The 25,309-nt window shown below is 42.1% G+C and overlaps 1 protein-coding gene across 1 annotated transcript in view; it reads left to right on the plus strand.

Annotated features, from left to right (window-relative positions):
- The window catches only part of NEB (nebulin), a 253,510-nt gene that overhangs the window by 16,234 nt on the left and 211,967 nt on the right, over positions 1-25,309 (plus strand). The window contains exons 3-6 of the mRNA XM_029224606.1: positions 1,274-1,366; positions 13,231-13,343; positions 19,746-19,844; positions 24,219-24,313. The gene's annotated coding sequence lies outside the window, so the exon portion shown is untranslated. The remainder of the gene's footprint in view (positions 1-1,273; positions 1,367-13,230; positions 13,344-19,745; positions 19,845-24,218; positions 24,314-25,309) is intronic.

The following is a 25,309-nucleotide window of genomic DNA, read 5'->3' on the forward strand; positions in this document are numbered from 1 at the left end:
TTAAAGAACAAATTCATTTGATTCAGACAAAATTATTTGCTACCCCTTAAAATGAATGCATTTAAGAGTCCATCTATGAAAAGGCAAAGTTGATATATAAGGGAATTATACCAAATGGGTAACAGTGGCTCTCTGTAAGGAATGGGATTGTGGGAAGGTATAAAAATGACTTAGTTGTAACTATTCTTTTATTTTTATTTAATAATTTAATTATTAGATTAAATTTCTATAATTAGTATCAAATAATTACAATTAAACAGTATGTTATACTTTTGATATAAAGTTGGAACAGAGAAATATAAGAAATATAAATATATCTAGTGAATAATGACTATAAGCAAATATAATTTTCAGCTGACTTATCAAAATTAATTATAATTGGGCTTCCCTGGTGGCGCAGTGGTTGAGAGTCCGCCTCCCGATGCAGGGGACACGGGTTCGTGCCCCTGTCTGGGAAGATCCCACATGCCACGGAGCGGCTGGGCCCGTGAGCCATGGCCGCTGAGCCTGCGCGTCCGGAGCCTGTGCTCTGCAACGGGAGAGGCCACGACAGTGAGAGGCCTGCGTACCGCAAAAAAAAAAAAAAAAAAAATTAATTATAATTAATGTGCTGAATTTGAATGTTAGAAAACAAGCTAACACTTTAAACATTAGTAATGTATTAAAAGTAAAATGACTCTTACTTTAAAAGAGGATTCAGGTAATTCATGCTAAACTTCCTTTTGACTTTAAGCTGCCGACAAGAGTGCCAACGTGATGACTTTCTGGGTACCGTTGCTATAAACAAGCATATATTCCGTTCCTGCTGTGTGAAAAGGAGCCACATGTAATGATTGTGGTCTTATTCAAGGACAGAGTGCTGATGATATCATTTCCATAGACAGTACAATGCTGCAGCTGGCTCTGTCAGTCTAGGAGGAGAGTGCACTTAAAAAAAGACCATGAAGTAATTTGCAATTCAGGGGCAGTGTTTTAAAGGAAATGAGCTGGAAGTCTACTCACTAAAGTCAAAGGAAACCTTGTGCTGTTTTTTCTTTTTAATGTTTTTGTGTCTTCAAAGTGTAACCATACCAGCTTGCATAGCCCACGTTAGGAATTCAGGAAAGGGTGGACAGCGTTAAGAATTTTGCTTTTTGGAAAAGTTCTTTGGCGGGAGACCTTGGAAGAAAAAATTATATACATGTCTGGAATTTAAACCTACATTGGTAATTTCATCTAAGACATTTAAGAAATGTGTTTCGGGGATATTTATTAGTTATCTGTTCCCTTGCAGTGCAAGGCTGACAAGCATATAAGTGCACGAGTCCCAACAGCATGAAAGCAAGGAGTCAGAGTTCCCACCCTCCTTGGCTCAAAGGAAACACAAGTGAGTAGCATTCAGTGGACCAATAACCTGACCAAAAATCCATTAAGTGCATAGCTAGTTTTCCTAGGACAATATTTTAGCTACAAGTGATTTTTTGACACCATATGTATCTCCTCACTCCTCTTCTCTAGTGTCCAAAAATGTATCTTTCAGCTTCTATATACAATAGCAAAATAAAATTCAACAGATACCTGAATACCTACCATGTCTTAGAGGTGGTGCTAGGGGTCAGGGATGTAGAGAATGAAACCACGTATGTTCCCAGGTTGCTTAATCTCGTGGGGAAGATTTATGAAGTTAGCTTGGGCAGTGTTAGAAACATAACATTAGACATGTAAGTATTTCTGCTTCTGGTTGTAAGATTTCTGGCCCAAGACTCATGAGAAATAAGTCTGTGCCAGAGCATCTCTCTCTTTTATTAGGTATCAGTCACATAGCTTGGTTCCTCTTTGGGATGTATTTTTTTCATATTTGTGCCTACTGACTCCTCTTTCACCCTATATTGTGGGAATTCCTCAAGACACACCACCACTCTGCTATTCCAAGTCATTCAGGGTATTACCAAACCTCCCTCTCCGTCCCTGACCATTTGCTTTTTATTGAGACTCATGTTGCCTACAGACATATGTTGCCTGTGTGATTGTTCAGATGTCTGAAATGTGATGTGTATGTCAGAAAAATTCATCTTCCCTACTACCCACCTCTTGCTTCCTTTTTCCATTTTCTCAAATTTCATTACCATTGATCTTCTCCTGGTCCTTCAAGTAACAACGTCCTTACATAGAATGGCCTCTCCTTTTCCCCTCCCTCTCTCCCTTCAACCTTTGTTGCCAGTATCTGTGTTTCTTTCCTTCTTTCCAACTTCAAACAAACATTTGGAAAGTTCTCCTGGTTTAAACTCAAAACTTTATTCCTTCCTCAAGTCTGTTCTTTCAAAATTACTGCTCAAGTTATTTAATACTAGTCAGTTACATTATCACAAAAGTACTAGTCTACCAAGTATTTTTAAAAGATAGATTTATCAGAACAATGACAACATTTCAGAGATGTTTGCTAGTGATTATACATTTAAATTAATAATGTTCTGTATGCATATACTTCTTGAATTCTCAGTCCACTCAACAAAAATGGTATTAAAATTAATTCTAAGGTATTGTTTGAAAAGTAAGTGGATAGAAACAGCTCTGAGTTGAACTTTTAACATGTATTCAGAGATTTTTCTAGTTGTCCAGATGTTTATCCTTTCCTCCTTCAAATACTGGAACCACCTAAATAAGTCTGTTGAACCAAAAATCCTATAAAATGATCAGATGCTGCTGAATTCAACTGGCTGGTTTTCTACAGATTTACCTATCTACCTGTAAACCAAAATAAGTCAGAGATTCCTTGAAGTTGTTTATTTCTCCCATAATTGTCCAAGGCAGGTGTTCCAATTTGACGGCCAGGTCCTTCCGTCTTGTGACTCTACCATCCCCAAGGCCTTGCTGTTAACTGCATCAAGGCTGAAGAAGGGGACAGAGCATGGAGGAGATATGTCTCCTTCTTAAAGGCCTCAGCCCTAAAAGTGGCATGCCTGACTTCTGATCATATTCCATGGGCAAGAGCTGGTCACATGGCCACCACAAGATCCAAGGGAGGCTGGGAAATACAGTCCCTGGCTGGAGAGCCACTTCCTGGTCACCACTGTATCACAATCAATGAGTGGGATTTGGTAGACAACAACTCTCTCTGTCATGTAGGGCATTTGGACAAGTTGACAAATGATTACAGTATGGCAGTAAAGAATACGTTTAACTCAGTTAACTCGGACTGGGGGACAGGTCAAGGAAGGCTTTGGGGAGAGAGTGGCATTTGAGCTGTGTCTTAAAAGAAGAGTGAAAGTTAACCAGGGGAAGAAGAGGAAATGATTTGAGGCAGAGAAAACATGTGAAAGATAAGGAGGTATAAAAGTATGATAAGGAGAACAAAAGTAGTGCAGTATAAGTGGGTTGCATTGCAGAGCTGTGATAAGGTGAGCCAAAAGACGTGGCTAAAGAGGCTTTAGCTTCAAAGGAAAACTTGCGTATTCAAAATATTTTGTAGGATGTAGAATCCACAAGGTTTGGATGGGAGATGAGGTCTGAGATAGTGAAAGGTCATACTACCTATGGCCTTGTAACCACGGGGGAAATTTTGGATTTTATTGTAAATAAGGCTAAACTAAGGACACACATGTATTTATTCAATCACAACAACCATATTCTGCCCCTACTCCCCAGAATACAACATTTCCTAAGTGGTACATGTCAACGTAGTGTACTAGCATTGGACTCATTATTTTAGAGTGACATTGACATGTTTATTTGAATTAATGTTCTCAGCTGAGCTGTCTCATGGTGAGAACAAGTTCACATGCAACAGAAATGAAGACAACAGGTATAGGAAGAGGAGAGAGAATGAAAATAATGCCAAACAATGCTAATGTGAATTTTTTCTAAAATGAAACGTTTTGGGTATGGTTTTGCAAAAGCCAAGCCAAGATTCAATGTTGGGGGTAGTCTCCAAAAGGAAAGTTTTCCTCTCATTTAAGATAATGGTGCCATTTCCTCCAAAGGCTGTGGCCCAGTTCTTGTGGTGTCTATGACAGGCACTGGCCCAACAACTCCATGCAGAGGATTTGGGGAAGAGTTCAAGAGAGGTTCAAGAGAATTTATATTAGAAAACTCCTACTTCTAAATAAGAATCTGGGACCTGATAATATGAAGATGCACTTTTCAAAAGAGCCCTCTTGAGACTCAAGGAAAAATTTTAGGAAAGGGGAAGGTCTCAGAGTTGAAGAGCAGACTTTGACACAGCTGCCTGTAGGATATGATATGAGAGGCATTTCTGAGAGGATTTCCTATTCAAAATGGCAACGTAGCTAATTTTGAATAGCTAATCCCCAGACCCCTTGCTAACCCCAGGAACTTTCCAAAGTGCTTGGTATTAAAATGTCATTCCATTGGTCAGGGTGAGATTTTTGTCTCTTAGAGTACAGTGGAATTGCCTTTACCCTGATATGGTGGATGCATTAATAGCCGAGTAACAGACAGGAATCCCATTTTGTAGAGTGTCTCCTGAAGCACCTAACTCCACCCACAGCAGGTGCCCCTTCTTGCCCACATGAGGTATTGCAACACTTCAGTGGACAGCTCAGCTCTCCTCTACCATTTTCCTTACTTTCCTTTCCCCAAGCTCAGCAGACAACCTTGCTTCATAATTTTTTGAAAAAACAGTCAAGGCTATGAGGTGTTAATTTCTTGATTTTCCTGCCCTCTTATCTACATATTTACCTCCCTCTGCCCATTTCTGGGAATTTGTTTCCTCCACTCACTGAGGAAAGACACACAGATTCTACAAAATGTGTCCTTGAATTTCTAGACATCTAGGCAAAAAGGATTTCCAAAAGGGAGGGAAGCAAGTGGCCCTGCTGTGAGGAGAAAACTGACCTTGACCTTGGTCCCCATCTCTGCAGGGGAGGCAGTGTAGGCTGGTGGTGGCCAGCCAGGGTTTTAGCTGGATTCAGTTTTGACTCGTCTCTCCATCCCTTACTGATTGTGTAATTTGGAGCAAATTAACCTCTGAGCCACCTCTTTTAGCTTCACTTTTCTTTGGAAAATCGGAATAATGTCTACTTTGTAATGAGAATTAAATGAGATCATACAAGTGTGGAGGAAAGAAAATGTAATTTAAAAACCTAATTTCAGATGCTTCCACATGAACCGTCCTCAACAGAGGAAAACTTATCCTTTTGATTAGGAAAGCATATTGATGGGCCACCTACTTCTGAGAGGCAAAGTACAGACCCAACTGGATCAGAGAGGTTGGGATATAGTGGGTATAAATGTAGCTTGCTCTGAGTAAAGAAGCAGTGAGACTTTCAAATTTTCTCCCTGAAACCCAAGGAAAGCAGTTTCGACCCTGGGACTAGAGGAAAAAGCAATGGGGGAATAAGCCCAGAGTGCTCTTCCCAACGGGCATAGTAGATAATAAAGTGATGGCTGCTTTTTCTTTGGTGCTCCAGTTTCTTGTTACCCTTTCCTGTGCCTTCAGAGAAGCTTTGCAGCTTCCTTAGATTTGTATTAACACTGCCTTAAGGAATCAGTGGAAGGTCATGTTCAGAGCAGGCTGGGGCAGGCCACAGGATGTCGATAGGGAATCAAGAGTTGTGTCTAGGGACTGGGAGCAAGTGGTGAGAAGAACCACCAGGAAAATGTAACTTCCTCTCTGGCGCTTCTCAGAAATATTAGGAAGGGAGCTGGACTCTCCTAGTTATCCATTTATTTGCATTTTGGAGACTTTGTATCCCCTTGAGCCCAAAAACCTGGAGGACTTGGGGACAAGTGAAATACACTGAGTACTTTGTACTGCCACCACCTTAGAATAAGCTACCACCCCCTCTAACCTGGACTACTGCAAGTGCCTCTTACACATACAGCATCTTCCATTGTCACTTCCAATCCATTCTTCATACAATTGCCAAAAGAAGGTATTTTAAGCATAAAATGGATCAAGCCACCACCCTACTTAAATCTTTTCTTTGGCTTCCCCCTGGATAAAATCCAAACTCCTTATCTTGACCTATTAGGCCTGCATGTTTCCATGAGCCGCCTTGTGTGGTGTCCAATGGCGCCCTCCTCCGACAGTTTTCCAGGACCCTCAGGGTCCGTACACACCCTTCTGTCTTCTGAAGTCCTCCTCATCCTCTTCACGTGTCTGGCTCATCCCACTCCGGTCTCAACACCAGTGTCACCTTCTTGGTGCGATCTTCCCTGGCCACTCTAGGTAAATAGGTCTCGCCCTCTGACCCTTGCTATTATCTATTGTGATACTCTGGCTGTTTCTTCATCACACTTACCCAGTTTTGTGATTATTCATCTTTTTGCTTGCTTATTTACTATCTGTCTCCATGAGGGCAAAGGCTTTGAGTACTTCACAAACCCCACCATGCCTCTAGCACCTGCCTTAGTGCCTGAACCCTAGTATAGGCACTCAAATATTTGAAGGATGGATAGATGAATGAACGTGCGTCCAGAGTAACACCATTCAATAGAAGTATAATGTGGGCCACATATGTAATTTTAAATTGTTCAGTGGTTACATGTAAAAGAAACAGTAAAATTAATTTTAATAGTGTATTTTATTTACCCAGTATATCCAAAATCTTATCATTCCAGCACGTAGTCAACATAAAAATTATTAATGAGAAATTTTACATTTTTTTGTACTAAGTCTTAAAAATCCATTGTGTATTTTACACTGTTATCACATCTCAGTTTGACCTAGCCACATTTCAGGTGCTCAGTAGCCACATGTGACTCTTGGACAGTGAGGTCTAGAGCATACTGGACAGTGAGGTCTGTACTGGACAGTGAGGTCTAGAGCATACTAGGGCTTCATATGTGGTAGCTGTTACATGATAAAAGTAATGCAAAGCTTCAGATGAAGAAAGGCTCATTTTGAGAGCTGCAGAGAGGAGCTGTACCTACTGGCCAAGTCAACAGTATACCTGAGGCTTCATTCACCCGCTAGCATCTGGAACAACAGGGAGACCTAGCGTGCCCTAATGGATGAGTAAGGCTACTGGAAGAGGAGCAAGATGGACATCTGTGCAAAAGCCCTTGCCTTCCAGATGCCGCAGAGCGAGTGCAGAGAGGACAGCAGAAGAACAACAGGCTTGCTGTATGGGTGGGAGGACAGTGGACAGCAGTCTTTGCCGGAAAGTTCTCTGCCAGCGGAGTATCTCAGAATGGAATCCATCCAGACACCATCAGAGATCTTGCAGAAACATACTGTTTCTGGGGTTTGTTGGTAACAGAGTATGTAACGCTGATTTTTTTTTGGTGATTTTTCTTCTTATGATTAAAACTTCCTTTGGCTAATTTGTGGCCAAGCATGCTTCCAGTTAGGGAGTTAGAACCAGCCAGTTAGGCTGTCTACTGAAGAGTTTTAACCAGTTTTCTGGGTAGGAAATTGTCTCCTAAAAAAGTGACTTTTAGATGAGTGTCTCACTAGATAATATTCATCCATGGCACAGTGCTTGGGAGAAAAATCCATTATGTGTATTTAAAACTCAGTTGTAATACTCTGAGAGTAAAATGTGCGTAGTATAAAGAGGTAAGCCACTTACTGGTATCCAAAGCAAGAAATGTCTCCCACCCATGTTACGTTTCATCCCTCAATGCCATTATCATCTCTTGTCACTGTGAGTTCCTGAATCAGAGGGACAATAGGGCAATTATTGCCAAGTCACTGAGCCCACCTCTTTGCTCTTACAGAGCAATCTGGGTAGTGGATTCTGAATCGTTTTGCACAGAGAGTTCCCAAAGGCGTCAGTGGAGATCTGTAAGCAGGAGCACGTTTATGGATATTTGAGAATTCAGCAGCCCAGATCTGAGAACCCAGCCCACAGTCCAGAGTGAACAGTTCTAACATGTTGACTTCTCCTGAAAATGAAGACCCGTTCTTTGCAAGTTTCAAATAATATCTGCCAGTAATATTTTGTTGGAGATCCATGATTTACAAAAGGTCCAATAATTTTGGTGAGAGGTTTCCTTAGTGGGGTGAGGAAGGTAAGACTCTTTCCCCAGCACAAAGAAAGCTGCTAATTTGATAAAATATCAGCTGTGTTTGACAACAAACGGAAACACGCCATGAAAGCACAACTGTTCATTTCAGCCTATATTAATAGAAAAATCTGGTAAACAAAGAAGATTAGCACAAGAATGTTCTACCAAGTAGATCCAATTTCTCCAAGGAAATGTTAATCCATACTCGCTACAGGCTTTCACATTAAAAATAAAAAATGAGTCATCATTGTCTCACTGATTATTTTAAAAGATTTTATAAAGGTTAACAGGTGTTTTGAGTCAAATGAGTCTTCTTTTTTATTTCTTTTTCTCCCCTTCAAATACTTATAATGAAACAAAATATTAAAATATATTTTTAAGTTCTTAAGGGGCCCTTGCCAGTTTCATTTCTCTTTCCCTCTTAAACTATATTATTATGTCTGAGCTCCAGTGTATTTTCTACTTGCTATATATGCATGTATCCAGAGATAAAATACAGTATTGCCTTTGCATATTTTAATTTTCAAATAAATGGTAACTACTGCTAATACTTTGTGTCTTCTTGCAGAAATTTCTGTGACCATACAAGCATATATAATTTTTTACATACATAAGTTCATATACACATTTCCACACTTTGTGCTTTTCACTTAATATGTCTTAGATATCTTTTTATATTTACCCATGTAGAGCTACCTCATTTGACTTAACAGCTCTGAATATTCCATGTTAGATGTACCTCAGTTTATTACTCCAATTTCTTATCAATGGGCATTTAAATTGTTTACTTTCTCCTATTGCAAAAATTCCTCTATTACAAATATTGCTGAAAATGTTTCTGTGCACTTACAAAAGTATACTTATGAACTAAATTTCAAAGGTTGTGTTCATTTTAAATTTCAATAGTCATAACCAAATTGCTCTTCAAGAAGTATGAGAGTGTTTGTTTCCCCCTATTCTGGGTATTGTCAGATGATTTGACATTAGTCAAGCACTGGTGAAAAATGGCATTTTATTGCTTGAATTTGCAATTTTCTAATGTGTGCAATAAAAGCTCTTTTCATCTGCTTATTGGTCCTTTTTTATCCTGTGAACTGCCTATTCATAGCCTTTTCTCTTTTAAAATTTGATTCCTTTTTCAAGTTGCTATACAAGTGCTTTTTTATATTAGGGAAATTCAACCCATTCTCGTACGTATCGCAATTTTTTTTTACCAGTTTTCTTTTGACTTTGTTTATGGTATTGTTTAAGTTACAGAACTCTGCAGAATTTGATTCTTTCTTACTTTCTTACTCTAGTCTGGGTCCTTGCCACTCAAAGATTTCCCATTGAACAATTACAGAACCAAAGCGGGGCATTACTAATAAACCTGCCTCACAAAATTGAGGAATCCCAGACCTTGGAATGGTTCAAACGGACACTAAAATTTATCTGACAGGACTGTTGTGTGGAGGACAGGGAGACTGGATTTGAAGATATTAGAGTTCCTTCCACTTTTCAATAAAACCCATGGTGCTGTGAAGAATCTGCTTGGAGTCATTTTTTGGAGTCTTTCAGAATGAGCATTTTTGAGTTCTCCTTATTGTCTGTGGTTACTTGCATTTACTGTAGGAGACTTCACTGTCTTGGCTGCAATTTATGCCCATGTGGCTCTCTGGAAATAAAAGAGGTTGGAAATGTGTGACTCGGGCTTATGCCCAACACTCCCCTCCCCCACTCCACACCTCCTCTGCCCTCGAAGGTCCCAGCACCTCCGTGGCCCAGGTGGGGAATGAGGAGTGGGTTTGTGTGACCTGTGAGGCCTCCAAGGGCTGTTGTGGGACCATCTGTTGATCAGCCAGAACGAAATGTACCCCCTTCCCAGCCCACATGTAGCGTGTTTGCCAGCTTCTTGAAAATGGACACATTCCCTTTTCTGTTTACACCATAGACACTCAATAAACAGCAAATGTTAGTAGTCATAATAATCCATGGTCGCCCTGAAAAACAACAAACTCTTGAGTAAAATCAGCATTAATGGACTCCAAACAACTGTCACATCTCAGGCGCCTCAGAGTGAGCTTGCTATTTGGTAGCCAATGACCTTTCAGTGCCAGCCTGCCCCTGCGTGTTACTGGAGGGGGACCAACTGCTTTCCCAGAGTGCTCGGGGCAGCTTCCGACAGCTGTGTTTGCCCAACTGTTTGATGTCACCTTCCTATTTAGTGTTCGGACTAGATCTGAGAAAAGAAAACACAGCACAACAGCAAGTTCTAAACTAAATATGACAAGGCAATAAAATGGCTTGTCTGCTTAGATATTGGGAATGCTCCACAGAGACCAAAAGGCTGGAAGGGGAGGCTAGGATAAGATTTGGAATCCCCATTTCTAATTTAAGGCCTTCAGAAGTCTGGATTTGTTTAGCATGTAAATTCCTTAGAACTGGCATTCCTCAATTGATTGGAGAGTCTGAATCTGGGCTGCTGACAGAGAGTCTAGAGGAGAGCGATGGGTACAGCAGAGTGATTAATCATCTCATTTCTTTAGAAATGGAAACAAAGATCCTCTGTCATTGTGCTGTGGCTTAGTGGTAAGGGATCTGGAGCGTATCTGGAAACAGTCCCCTAGTTCTGGCACTACCTGGGCCAAGACATTTTATCTCTAGGCTTAGTTTATCTCACTTTGCCCATCTGTGTAATGGGAGGGTCAGACTTCATTAGATTGTCTAATGAAACTCTAAGAGCTTCAGTAGCCTTTGCAAAGTTAAACAGAGACCAGAAACTATCCAGGAAGCCTTGACTTTATCCATAAAAAGGGCTTATAAAGACTTTTAAAAATGTTCCCTGTGAATTTTATATAAATTTTGCCACTCCCTAAATCTTCTCTATCTTTCTTTGGAAACTAACTCCAAGGAGGGTTAGTTTCATGAATCTACACACAGGAGCAAAGGGAATTTGACCAGCTGGAATAATTCCTCAAACTTTTAAACTCTTGAGTCCAGATCTTGTCCATCACTGTCATTGATAACAGAAACAAATATATATTGAATATTTACAGTAAGTAAGAAACTTATTTTGCCAGGAACTTGATTAAAAACAAAATCGGCCCTATGCCTGACAGACAGATTCACATGATCATTGTAGAGGTAAATTTCAGATAACAAGGTAAAACACAGGGGTGGCATTTTCTGGATTACAGTGGAAAATGGCATCAGGATGCTCTGTGGATGGGGAGAGCCCTGACAGAAGCCTTGAAAAAGGAGGCCTCAGAGTAGTGAAGTGAAGCTGGGAAGTGCTCCAAGCCAGGAGGAATGATGCACAAGGGCACACAAGAGCAATATTTGGGAGACACTGAGCAGGTGAGCCTCTGAAAGACAGGACCAGTGAAAGCGAGTGGCCAGCAGATTCGGCTGGAAGTGAGGTTGGAGGTTTTGGCAGAAACTGCTATTTACTTACTCTGATATCTTTTCCTCTCCTGGCAGAAACTGCTAGTTACTCTGATATCTTTTCCTCTCCTCCTTAGTAATCTAACCCTGATTTTTAGCTGAGCTTCTTACTGCTCCGAATTAAATATTACTTTTTCCAAGTTCCTTTGCAGTTAAGTGTGAACATGTGGATGAGTTCCGGCCTATAAAATATTGATACAAGCAGAAATGTTCTGGGGGACTCTAGGAAAATGCATGTTTATATTTCCCCTTTTTTCCTGCTACTTGGAAAGCAGATGAAGTGGCTTGAGCTCTAGCAACCATCTTGGACCAGGAGGTGATTTGAGAATGGGTATCACATGCTAAAATTTCTAGAGAAAAAAGGAGACTGGGTTTATAATGCTTGGAAGCTGCATACTAGCCCAAGACTGCTTATCTTCAGACTTGTTTTACATGAAAGAGATTTTTAGGGCATAATTCTTTAGTATTTTTCTTAAAAAAATTCTTTTTATTAAAGTGTAGTTGATGTATAATATTACATGTTACAGGTGTACACTATAGTGATTCACAATTTTTAAAGGTTATGCTCCATTTTTAGTTATTATAAAATATTGGCTATATTACCTGTATTGTACAATATATCCTTGTAGCATTTTTTTTTTTTTGGCCGCACCATGCAGCATGTGGGATCTTATTTCCCGGACCAGGGATCAAACCTGCGCCCCCTGCAGTGGAAGCTCAGAGACTTAACCACTGGACCACCAGGGAAGTCCCCCTTGTAGCTTATTTACTTTATGCATAGTAGTTTGTACCTCTTAATCCCCTACCCCTATCTTGCCCCTCCCCCTTTCCCTCTCCCCACTGGTAACCACTGGTTTGTTCTTTATATGTGTGAGTCTGTTTCCTTTTTTATTATACTCACTAGTTTGTTTCATTTTTTAGATTCCACACATAAGTGATATCATACAGTATTTGTCTTTCTCTGTTTATTTCACTTAGTGTAATACCCTCCAAGTCCATCCGTGTTGTTGCAAATGGCAAAATTTCATTCTTTTTTATATATATACACACTTTATAGTAATTTCTAATAAAGTTCAATGAAGTTAAGAATAATAATAGTAGCTAACCTTTTTTTTTTAACCATGTGTCCTGTATTGCAAAAAGTATATTACATGTATTATTTAATTTAGTGCTAACAGTAACTCTGTATGCCAGGTACTGTTGTAATCTCTATATTTCACATGAGGAAACCGAGTCTTGGAGAAGCTAGTAACTTTCCCAAGGTCACACGGCAGGTTCACAATGGAAATGGACAATATTTCCCTAGTTTTTTTTTTTTTTTTTTGCGGTACGCGGGCCTCTCACTGTTGTGGCCTCTCCCGTTGCGGAGCACAGGCTCCAGATGCGCAGGCTCCGGTCGCGCAGGCTCACGGGCGCGCAGGCTCACGGGTGCGCAGGCTCACGAGCCCAGCCGCTCCACGGCATGTGGGATCCTCCCGGACCGGGTCACGAACCCGTGTGCCCTAGCATCAGCAGGCGGACTCTCAACCACTGCGCCACCAGGGAAGCCCTCCCTACTTGTTTAAGAAGAAGGTTAGTGAGTTCTCTCTGTCGCCCCAGACAGGTATAAACTGAGTCTGGGGTGCTAAGCAGAGATTTCTAGGCTAATAGGGTTTATCTGGCTGGTTCAGAGAGCAGGACATGAATTTTGACGCCCTGGGTTTTGAGGACATTTTGACTGTGCCGTCCAAGCATACTATCTGTAGTGATGTTCTTTCTAAATATATCACAGGAGAGAGTTAAAATATAGAAATATATGTAAGTTAAAGGCAAAAAATGAACCCCCTGTTTATAAATTTATCTTCTTTCTTACAGATTCAAACAACGCATTTGGGGTATGAAGATAAAAGCTTTGCTTATGAACCATGTGTGAGTCACAGTGACTTTAGGAAATGATGATTCAGCAAATGATTCAACGAAAGTTGACAGTAAGCAAACTATTTCAAGTTCTCTTAGAGTCGTAGAGTTGGAAGGACTGTGGGATGCCGAGGGCCCCCCAGCATTCCTAATCAGAGGTTGTACAGCCGTCTTCCATACCCTTTGAGTTACAGCAACTATTACCTCACCAAGCAGGCTGCTCCTTCGTCAGACAGCTCTAGTTATAAGAATGTCTCTGTCTATGTTAGTCTACCTCTGTGACCCCCCTCGCCCTCCATTGAGCCTCATTCTGCCATTTGGAGCTGCTCAGGGATTCTGTCTAATCCCTCTTCCACATAATATTAACCTATGACTGTGTTTCCAAGTTCCAACTCTGAGGTTGCCTACCTCTGAACAAAAACTAAAACTCTGTGTGTGTGAGAGAGAGAGTGTGTGTGTATGTCTGTGGTATTGAGGGGAGGAAGAAGAGAAGACCAAGTCAGATCACCACTCCAGGACCGGCTGGTTCACTCTGGTGCTTGAACATGCACGTCCGAGCCTACATTTGCTCAGTGCTAGCTGGGCTTGTTACTTTCAAAGGTGGTTTTGCCTAGTGCTTTCTAGCTTAGAACATCCAACTGCTCTTTCTGTTGCCTGTGAGTTAACGCATGAGGGAGGATGAGAGTGACTCCTGGGAAAGGTGACTATCTTCAAGTTTACCTCAGTCCATGGAACCCTCAGAGGATGGGCATCCAGATGAGCTATCATTCCAGGAAATACCTCTCTGCCCACACGCTCCCCTCAACCCCCAACACACATACCCTGAGCCCTGAATCAAAGGTAGGGCTGCTGCCACAAAGCTGATGAGGGACAGCTCAGTGGCTCATTAAGAATCGGAGAGGCTACGGCTCCAGAGGCATCACAGTGACAGGGATACTCGAAAGGAGACACAGAGTCTGATGCTGGCGGTTCGACATGGGAGCCCAACCACACACATAGGAGAGAGGGCTCTGGTGTCAGCGCTGCAGCTAAATAGCCATCTTCCTTACCTTCTCTGATGGCCAGTGTCCTCATCTATCAAATTTGGTAGGAATCCCTTTCTTGCAGGCCTTAGCACCGATGTTTACTCAGTAGCTCTAAACTTCCTTCCTTTCTTGGCTCAAAATGTTAAGGCAGGAAATAACTTAATGAATATCATTAACTTGAGATTTCCTTTGTGGTTCGTTATAAGGAAAAGAAGGAGAGAGGGGGAGAGAGGATATAAATGAATCAAAGGCAGCTGGGTTTGGTAGGATGAACATTGGCCCAGGAGAATCAGGACCCCTGGACTTCTAGCCCCAGGTTCTGCTGCTAAGTGGCTGTGTAACCTCGGGCAAGTCAGTTGACCTCTCTGGGTGGGCCTCATTTTTCTCATTTCTAAAATGAATGCCATAAACTGGGAAGTAATTTCTAGTGTATTATACTCACAAAAATTCTAATCCTGTTCTCACTCATTGAAGTTTGTTGTGTACCTTTCACACACCAGGGACAATTTCACAGCCAGGAGCAACTCCCGAGGTCCCTGCTCTCGAGGTGCCTGTTTCCCGGGGAGGGAGACAGATAATGAATAGACAAATACATGGTGATGGCTAGTTGGTGATGAGCACCGCGAGGGACAATAAAGCAAGGCAATGTGATGGAGAGTGGCTGGGCTGGCAAGCGCTGGCCGGCACATGGTGGAAGGAAGTGCTATTTGGGCAGCAGCTTAATGATGGGAGGAAGGGAGCCCAGTGACTATTTGGGGGAAGAATGTTCCAGGCAGGGGTCACAGTAGGTCTGAAGCCTGGAGCTCCCAGGAAGAAGGCCAAGGGGATTGGAGCCCACTCTGGGGAGAAGTGAGCCTGGAGGGGCAGGAAGCAGACCGATGCAGGAGATTGGATCTCACTCCAGGCGTGGGGACTTTCATTCTATTTTGGTTCTCAGAGCTGTTCAGTCCATGTGTAACAGGGAAAAACTGCTTCTCCCAGCTCCCTCCCATCTCCAGTGGTGCTGAGAGGTGAGAGGTGCTGGAGGTGAGAGAGGGAGGCTGGGGAGGGAGGTGGGCGGGGGAAGTGGCCATGGTAGGGCTCCTTGGAGAAATTGTGAAGTTTATGAGTGAAGGCAGGAGGCTGGCAAGAGAATGGCTTCCAGTTCATCTTGTGTTTTTCAAACTCTGAGTTCACTATTTAGAATGAAGAGAGAAGCCCTATCACATCCCACCTTTCCCTTTTCCCTTGTATTTTCTCCTCTGTGAGAACACAGGGGCAGTCAATGGCAGTGCCTATACTTTCCTGGCTTATTTTTAAAATATTTGCTAAGCCAAATAATTATGTGTTGTGCAGAAGCTGTTCCCATATTATCTTCGGTCTTTATTTCAATACAACCTTTTGAAAGCAAAGAAGTAAAACCATTGCTTTCCTGGCCTTGGTGTCTCCCGGGGGCCTGGCTGCATGGGCCGAAGCATGTGGACATCTACTCTCCAGAGGGGCAAGTTCAAGCCCTCTAAAACAAAGAAAAGAAATAACAGAATAAAATAAACTGATAAATGAGTAAAAAAGAGCCAGGCTGGGACTGGATTCACGAATCTAAAGCAAAAAGGGCAGATACTAATGATGGACACGGATCAGCTACTTCCCAGACCTCAGATCAGCTGTCGGTTCGCCCTTCCTTACCTACATTTGGACCAAGTTGAAAGACTCGTGGTTTGCATTTTGTCTCCTCTCCGCAGTTTACCTTTCCTAGAAGTCTATTGAGGAGGGACAGCTCCTGAGTGGGAGGAGAAGGAGGAAGGAGAGAAACAGTGGGCAGAATGATGCCCACTCCTGAATTAGCTCCAAGAGACTGGGATTGGAACTTACCCTCTGCAAGGAATGGTGGCCCTCTGGCCACCTCTGAAAAGTCTGTGCAAGACACCCAATCGTCAGAACTAACGCCCTTTCCAGGATTATCGATGTGGACCACAGTGCACGTGGCTGTCACTCCCTGACTCATAACCTTCCAAAAGCATGATCAGGGCCGATGGGATCTGACTCTAATGTGTTCCTGAAGGGTTCCATGCTAATCTCCTCCATCAATCCCTTCCAGCCTCCTTGGCTTGGCTTTTGCTTAAATAAGTCAGGCATATCCCTCCCTCAGGGCCGTTATATTTGCTGTTTCTTCTGCCCAGAATGGTCTCCCTCAGACACTCATATGGCTCACTCTCGTTTCCTTGAGGCCTGTGCTCCAACTTCACCGTATCACAGAGCTTCCGTGGCTCTCCTGACAAGCTTGCCTTGCCGCCCTTCCCTCTCCTCTTAGAACTTTGATCTGTCCCCCTGTATACTATCTGTCTTCCTCACTGGTATGTAAATTCAGGAGGATAGAGACTTTGTCCTTTTCAGTCATCGCCATATCCACATCACAATTCCTAGCACATTAATTGGCACTCAATAAATATTCACTGGATGAATGCTTTGGTGGGGCAGAGTCGTACTTGCTGGTCCAGCAATGTCTCCAGCACAAGCTTCGTTCATGAGCCTATGTATATCATCTGCACTAATTATATGCCCTGGTTGTGTGTGTGTACATGTGTATACATTCGCATGTTAAGAATAGCTCTAATAAAAGTGCTATATATATATTTTTTTTTTGCGGTACGTGGGCCTCCCACTGCTGTGGCCTCTCCCGTTGCGGAGCACAGGCTCCGGATGCACAGGCCCAGCAGCCATGGCTCACGAGCCCAGCCGCTCCACAGCATGTGGGATCTTCCCGGACCGGGGCACGAACCCATATCCCCTGCATCAGAAGGCGGACTCTCAACCACTGCGCCACCAGGGAAGCCCAGTGCTACATATTTTGATTTTTGAAAATTGTAAAATAGGCATGGTGGCAAGTTCAGGAACCTATGTGGCCAGCAAACAGAGGAAACGTTCAGGACCTCAGCCTTGAAGGCTTTCACTAGGGCTCGGGTTGGCATGCCTTCCTGTTGTCCTGCTAGCACAAAAGGGAGATGCCATCCAGAATGCATCTGGCCTCTGGGCATTGCTGAGGGTGGATCTCAAAGAGGGATCCAATTAATTTAAAAAAATAAAAATAAAAATAAATAAATTATTTAAAGAGAGGGAATCTACTGAGGTAGTGTTGATAGGAACTGGGTATTGACCCAGATCTCTTTGGGGTCCTCATATCTCCCAAACAGCCTCAGGGTCCTCTGTGGTTTCAGCCACATTGGATTGAGGAGTTTGATTGCTTTTTAGCTTGGTTTCTCTGTTTACATGAAGCTGTTAAAAGTCATGAAAGGACCTCAACACCTCTGAGTTTCCTCTCTTCCCCAAGAGGACTAGCCCATGCTGCATGAAATACCCATAAGGCAGTACCAAGAGGAAAGTTGTCACCCGTGTGTCATTCCTACAGCTTTTGTTGACTAGGTCTTTTTAGTCTGGCTTGCATTCATAAGCAGTGACATCATTTAGCATCTGTTAATCCAAAATTCACTAAGCACATATATTTTGAATCTATTGGAACATTCAATAAATATTTACTGAGTAACTACTATAATGCATTAAAATGAAAAACCAAATTCTGCCTGGTTTATCAGGAGCAAAATCCAATATGTAAAGGAGGGGGAAAAATGGAGAAATTCTGTCAGCTATTCCTAGGGTAACCCCAAGAAAACTCCTTCCAGCCACCCAGGGCCTCAAAGACCATGTTCAAAAGACCACGATCAGGTAGAGTATTTTTAAATGTTAAAAAAAAAAAAAAAAAAGTGTTCTCAGGTCTATAACAATAGCTGATTTTCAGGGACTTCCCTGGCTGTCCAGTTGTTAAGACTCTGAGCTTCTAATGCAGGGGACGTGGGTTCGATCCCTGGTGGGGGAATAAGATCCCACAGGCTGGGTGGCATGGCCAAAAGATTAAAAAAACAAACAAACAAACAAAAAAACTGTTTTTAATGTATTTAACATATCTCAGTTTAAAAGCCACAGTCTCTTTAACCCTCTGGCAAACTATTGAAATTCACACTGCTTGGCAGGTAGACAGGCCAGAGTGTCGATTCAGAGAAAGGAAGGCCCGTGGTAACCAAGTGTCACATCTAAAACACCTGTGTGGGTAGGTGTGCACCTAGATGGGTCAGAGTTCTCTCAGTTTTCTGATACCGTTTATACCACTGTACAAGACAATCAAGATTCTGACCATTGAACACGAGGTGTATTTACTGCAGTGTGGTCAGTTTAGCCAGCGGCAGGAAGCATTTCTCTCTCTGGTGACTGATTTGAAGGCCAGTTGTCCTGAGAATTTGGATTTTTCTGGATCTTTTCTCAGGCATATGGGAAACAGATGGTAAGCACGTAGTCGTTCTCTTTTCCATCTGATCCTCTGGGCAACTATTGAGGTTGACTGGATGGTTCCAGTGTTCAAATCATGATGGTTCTGTTAGAAATAACTCAGTTTGCATCTAGGGGTAAATAACAAAATACAACTTTTCCTAGTGAGGTATAAATTGGGTATCTTTGAAGTTATACATTTTGAAGAATTTAAAATGTCCAATACTTCTGAAAACACATAACCTTTAATGAATTGATTTCTGTTTTACCATTTCTTTTCCTTTTGTTACGTATTTCATCTTTCTAGAACTGACATGTTTAATGATAACATGATTATTTTCAACCAATGGTTGTGTAGTAATCATTACAGTAGCCTAATTGTAAAAGTCATTGAATATCAACTCAAAGACTGTTGACACCAACATCAGAAATTTATACACACACCTACATACACATGTACTTGTGTATGTGTGTGTGTTCACATGTGTGTGCATTATATATGGAGAAGCAGAAACACTGAATTACAGCTAATATCTCCCACATGTACACTGGACATTGAAGTGATACTCATTTTTAGTTTCAAGGAGTTGTTTCCCAGGCAAATCAGTAAGGCAATAAACTTACTTTTTAAAAGACCCAAAAGTGTGTGACTGAAGGCTACTCAGAGGTAAGGGGCAGATCTGAGGTCAAGGCTGTGTGACCAACTCAGTGTCTCAGATCCCACAATGTCCTCCAGGGCCATTTGCTGCTGCCCTGGTTTCTCACACCTAGCACCTTTGTATACCTATTAAGTTGGAAAATAGTTCAGTATTCAAGGGCTGGAGGCTGAAGGTGGACCAGCAGCCAAGGTGAATCCCAGAGGTTCTTTGAGATTCATTCGTTCAGTCAAACGTGCATTTATCGAGCAACTATTATGTGCTGAGTTATAGATGAATAAACACCACCACTCCTGCTTATAGCCCAATAAGAGAAGACAAACATAAGGCAACACATGGGATCCTGTTCTAACAGATGCCTGGACCATCTAACAGAGGCTGTGAAAATAGAGGGAAGATGTAACCTTGTGTAATAGTTTCCTAGAGCTGTTGTAACAAAGTACCACAAACTGGGTGGCTTGAACTAATAGAAATTTACTGTCTTACTGTTCTGGAGGCTGGAAGTCTGAAATCAAGGTGTTGGCAGGACCATGCTCCCTCTGAAAGCTATAGGAGAGAATCCAATCTTGCCTCTTCTTGCTGCTGGTGTTTGCAGGTAATCCTTGGTTCCTTGGCTTGTAGATGCATCACTCCAGTCTCTGCCTCTATCTTCATGTGGCCATCTTCTCCTTTGTGTCTCTCTGTCTCTGCACATGACAGTCTCCTCTGTGCTTCTCGTCTTTTTGTGAAGACACCAGTCATACTCTTTAAGGGCCTATGCTACTCCAGTATGACCTCATCTTCACTAATTACATCTTCAAGGACACTGTTTCCACATGAGGTCACATTCTCAGATCCTGGGGATTTAGAACTTCAACGTACCTTTTTGGGGCAAGGGTGGGGGGGTACAATTCCACCCATCACATCCTGATGTTCATTTTGTAAAAGTTAATGTAAAGCTTCAGGAGACTCAGTGCCTGGCCTGTTCCACTTTCTCTTTGGAGACTCATAATCTATTAAAAAACAACTCTTGAAAAAATTTTGTATCAGGATTGCAAGATTATAAATATTATGGGATACTTAAATGTTTTCAATCAACAAATTAACTTATAAAACAAAAACAGAGCGCAATATAATTATGTTATTCATGAGAAAATTGCAGAACTTACTTAAAAATCTTAATTTACAGTGTACTCTAGGAAGTGGGATCCAAGTTTTAAGTTCCCTGATGAACGGCAACTTATTTTAATCCTGTCAGTTTATCTTGGTCAGCTATTGTGTAACCTCACTAGACTTAACTTCAGAGGCCTCCTCTTGAGGCCCTTTGTGAAAATGAGGCTGGGCCTCACAGATAGCACAACCCCCCTTGAAAAGAAGCCATTTTTGATTGAAATGTGCTTAGTTCCTTCCCTTCTGCCCACTGAGCCCACACACACTGCCTTTGCTCTGGCTTAGTTTTCCTCACACCCTCATGCCCCTGACTCCTTGCCAGAGGGTGGACACATTCTGTCCAGCCCACAGGTGGCTGCTATTTGCAGCAGTGAGCTCCGCGTTCAAAACTGTGTTGACCCCAGGTCTTGAGCCTGTTTGCTCTTGTCTGATGACCCAAAGACAGCTCAAGGGCTCAAGACAGCTTTCTAAGTGCGGCAAGCATTCTCCAGAGACATTGTGATGGCTCCTATAATATATTCTTCACAGTTTGGTAGAGAATATTGCTTTACCTCACCACATTGCTACTGCCCCCAGAGAAATGATAATAATAAGAACCAACATTTATTGAACACTCACCACGTATTAGGCACTGTGCTCACCTTTTTACAGAAATTCTCTCAATCTGCAGAAAATTTTATGAGGCCAATACAGATGTCTTCCTCATTTTACAGGAAAGGAACCCAAGGTACAAAGCAGGTAGGTTACTTGCTCAAGGTCACACTCTTAGTATCCTTGCACTCAGGTGCTCCAACCTCAGGGACAAGACTCTTCACCGCTCTGGCCACCAATGGAGGACAATGAATGGATGACCAGTGAGCAGGTAGATGGATGGACGGACGATAGAGCAATAGATTGACCCCTGTACAGTGAGCTCAACTGGCCTACCCTAGAATATGTCAGGACCTTTGGATAATGTAACATCCCCACAGTCACAGACATGCTCGTGAGGCAGTAGTACACAGGGGTTAAGAAATTGGGCTCTGGAGTGACACTACCTGGGTTTGAATCCTGGCTCCATTACTTCTAAGTAATGTTGGGCAAGTTGTTTGCAATTTCTGCTGCCTCTTAAGTTTCCTTTTATGTGAAATGGGATTATCATAGTATTTTACTCATGGAGCTTTAAAAGGATTAAATAAAATGATGCATTTTACAGTCAGATTAGGCCTGGCAAATAATTAGTGCTCACTAAATGTTGGCTAGTGTAATTGTTTCAGTTATTTAACAGCAATACCTTACTTTTGTCTTGTGTCTATACCTCAGAGCTTTCAAAGCTTGTTATAAATGTTTTCTCATTTGAGCCTCATCCAGCCCCATGTGATACACAAGGCAAGCATTTATCTCTAGTTTAAGGAGGAGGAATTCATCTCAAAGAGTTTAGGGACAAAATAAGTCCTAGAGCCAAAGATAGTGAATGCAGAATGGGCTGGAAAACAAGTGGCTTGACTGGGCCCTGAGGGGTAAGACCTACCCAGAGGAAAACTGAAAAAGTAGAGAAAAATCTAGCTTTGGCCTCTCCGTCCTCCTTTTCTCTTCACCCCTGCAGCCTGAGTTGCTTTAGGCTACTGATCCCCTCCAAAATTTGATATTGTCTTGAAGAGTTGTTTTTTACATGGCTATGGCTTGTTTAAGGAGGGCACTTGTGGGGTTTTTAAGACCCTAAGGAATGTAGCTGTGATAGAGATGGTTCAGGCACTACCTGAGGAAGTGAAAGGGGAGGTGTGCTGTAGGTACTTTGGTGTGTCTGAAGTCCAGGAAAAGTTAGGCAGGAGACAAAGCACAAATGGCCTTCCATGAAGAGCCTAAGGATCTTAAACTTACCTTTAGATGACAGACTGCAATGGAAGCATTTGAAGCACTAGAGGGACACAACACGTTTGCATTTTAGACACACACACACCAGGGCTGATGGAGAATAGATGGGAGGCACGGATTCAGGGAGACCAGTTGGGAGACTGCATTGATAATTCAGGTGAGACGTATGGATCGGCCTGAATTAAAGCAGTGACAATGGAGAAGGAGAAAAGAGGTCATCATGAGAGAGATTTACGAGGTGGCGCTGAGAGTTTGAATAAATGTGGAAGAGGGTAAGAACTGGAGTTGGAGGTTTTTACAGTCAGATTGTGGGTGACAGGAAATGCTTCCTAGAACAGTAGTTCTCACATTTCATCGTGCATCAGAATCACTTGGAGGGCTTGTTAAAATAAGGATGCTGGGCCCCTACCCAAGAGAATCTAATTCAGTAGGCTGGAGTAGGGGCCCAAGATTTGCATTTTTAGCAAGTTCCCAGGTGATCCTAATGCTGCTGGTCCTGGGACCATACTTTGGGAACTCTCCTAGAGAATGGTATAGTTACATTTTGATGTAGCTTCTAGGAAGGATTTAGACACAAATTAGCTGAGAAGATAGAGGGGAGCATTTTAGGGGGGCTCAAAGGCATAGGCGAGGCAATCATGACTTACTCACTGGAGTGGCCTTTGGAGAGCTTCAGCATGTTGGAGGTGAGATTTTCCTTGACAACTATGCCCCTTTGCAGTATAACCTGTTTTTGAGAACTTCCCTTCCTCATTGTGAAATGGCCATTGGATATAACGAGTCTTAGTGTGGGTTTTCCCAGGTGCAGACGCTGAAGATGGATTTAAGTGAAAGTACTTTATTTAAGAAGCACAAGCAACTCCAGTAAAGAAAGGCATGTTATACAGGGAAGGGAAGACAGAACTATTAAGCCTCAGGGAAACTGGGATCAGTGCAAAGCACACGCCTCAAAATTATTCCTACCAAGGTGGGAGGGAGATGGGGTATTTATACAAAAACTCCTGACAGGCACTATTGAGTGTGGTAGCTGGTGACTTGGGGTAGTGTGTTAATTCCTTGGCACTTCTGGTCTGCAGCTTGCTGGGCAGTACAACTTCCCTTAGTACTGAGGAAAAGAGCCTCAGGGACAGAGATGCAGATTTGGCTTTAGAAGTGGTGGAATATGTCCAAAGGGGCAAGGGACAGACTGTACATTGATAAAACACCACCTGGGGGTAATCTTGAGCTGAATGCCAAAAATGGTCTCTGATAAGTCTCCCAGTCTGGGCCTTTAGGCAGCGTGGCAAAGCAACAGTCAGCCTTGTAATTCAGTGTTTATTTTCATTTTGTGCATCTGGAGAAAGAGAAAGTCAGGAAGGTGAATTGAGCTGAGGTAGGAGGAAGGATTCCTTTGGCTGGCTAAGGATGGCAGGTATTTAGCCTCTGGGAATAGCACATTTTAGAGTTAATATTCTCTACCTATTCCCTACATGTAGGACTATTCTTTACGTACTCCTTATCTGTAGAACTATTCTTTTCTTATTTCAAGAAGGAGAAGTCAGTTCCAAACTGCTAATGGGGTTTGAATTTTGTTTTGGTTACTCAGTTGAGATTAACACATTGCTAGCTTATTATCTCATAGTTTCTTATTATTACTTTTTCTCCCTGAAAATACCATGACTTAGGTATTTCTTTAAATGTTCTTCCCTGAAAGCCATATTTTCTTTGGCATCTAAATTAGATTTGCATTTTACTTTTGGTCCTTCTCAGTCTCTGCAGCCTTAGGTTCATTTTTAGATCAGCTGGTGTTTAGACCCTTTTGTCATCATTCAGAATTAAGCAAAATAACAGAGAAATGAAATGGTTCTGCTCCCTGTTAAGCTCCTGGGGTGGTCAAATAAGGCACACCTGTAACCAATCAAGAAATGTACTAATCACATTGAAATGTCTTTTATTGGTTTCATAAAAAAAATGAAACATTTTTTAGGTAAAAAGTCATTATTAACCCCAATGGCCCCTGGGATGACTCTAAAGTGCATTGAGATGCCTCTTGGGTGTTGACCTGTCCAGAGAAATTGCTTGGTAAGTTTTAAACTTATTTTTAAATAAAAATCAGGACTGTCATTCATACTTATTAAATTTAAAATATGTCATTGCTTTATAGTGTAATATAATGGTTTTTACATAGTGTAAAATGTTTTCTTTTGGAGATCAGATTGGTCTTGTTTGAAAGTTACTATGTGTCAATCTTCAGCTATAAATTCATCCTGAGACCCAAGATATGGAACATCTATTTATGGAAGATTAGCTGTGGTGTCTGTCATTCAGCAGCCCAAGGGGCAGTGGTGAGGTCAAGTTCTAAAGTGAACCTCACACATAGGAAGATATTTCATGCAATGCAGAGCCGAAAGGGTCATACAGCTTGCTCATTTTACAGATAAGGAAAATGGTCCCAAAGCAAGGGAAGGATTTCCTAGAGTAAGACATTTAGTTGTCAATTAAATGACATGCAGGTCAGAGATGGAAGGTTGGTAAACTGACTCTCTCTTCCCAGCCTTGGGTGCCAGTTTTTTTTCTGTGCCAGTCCTCAGGGTTTGTTTAGACCAAGGCAGGTCTGGAATTGCCACACTGAATAAATGTTAACGACGGGATTCACAAAGTATATTCAGTGGGACAAAATTAACTTAAATATATTGTACTATGGTTGAATACTTTTCAGACATGCAAGGAGAAACCAAAGAAGCCAGTAGATTTCTCTTCCTTCGAGGCTCTGTTTCTTGGAGCCATTACAATTGAATGTGCCTGCAAATCTCATAGAGGGGTTAGAATGCTCAGCACTTCCCACACTTCTTGACATTGGAACCCTCTTCTCATGGACCAACTTATAAGACTAAAGATTCTCAAGAACTCCTACTGGGAAAGGCCAGTCCCAATTCCCTTGTTTACTTTTGAGGAAAGGAAGCCACAGAGAAGTTTTATGGGACAAGCTTCTATTTTGGAAAAAACTAATCTCAGGGGACTTCCCTGCTGGTGCAGTGGTTAAGAATCCACCTAACAAAAGAAGAAGTAAAACTGTCA

Source organism: Monodon monoceros, unplaced genomic scaffold, assembly GCF_005190385.1.
Source record: "Monodon monoceros isolate NGI ecotype Baffin Bay Population unplaced genomic scaffold, NGI_Narwhal_1 Super_Scaffold_16, whole genome shotgun sequence".
In the NCBI taxonomy this organism is placed as follows: Eukaryota; Metazoa; Chordata; class Mammalia; order Artiodactyla; family Monodontidae; genus Monodon; species Monodon monoceros.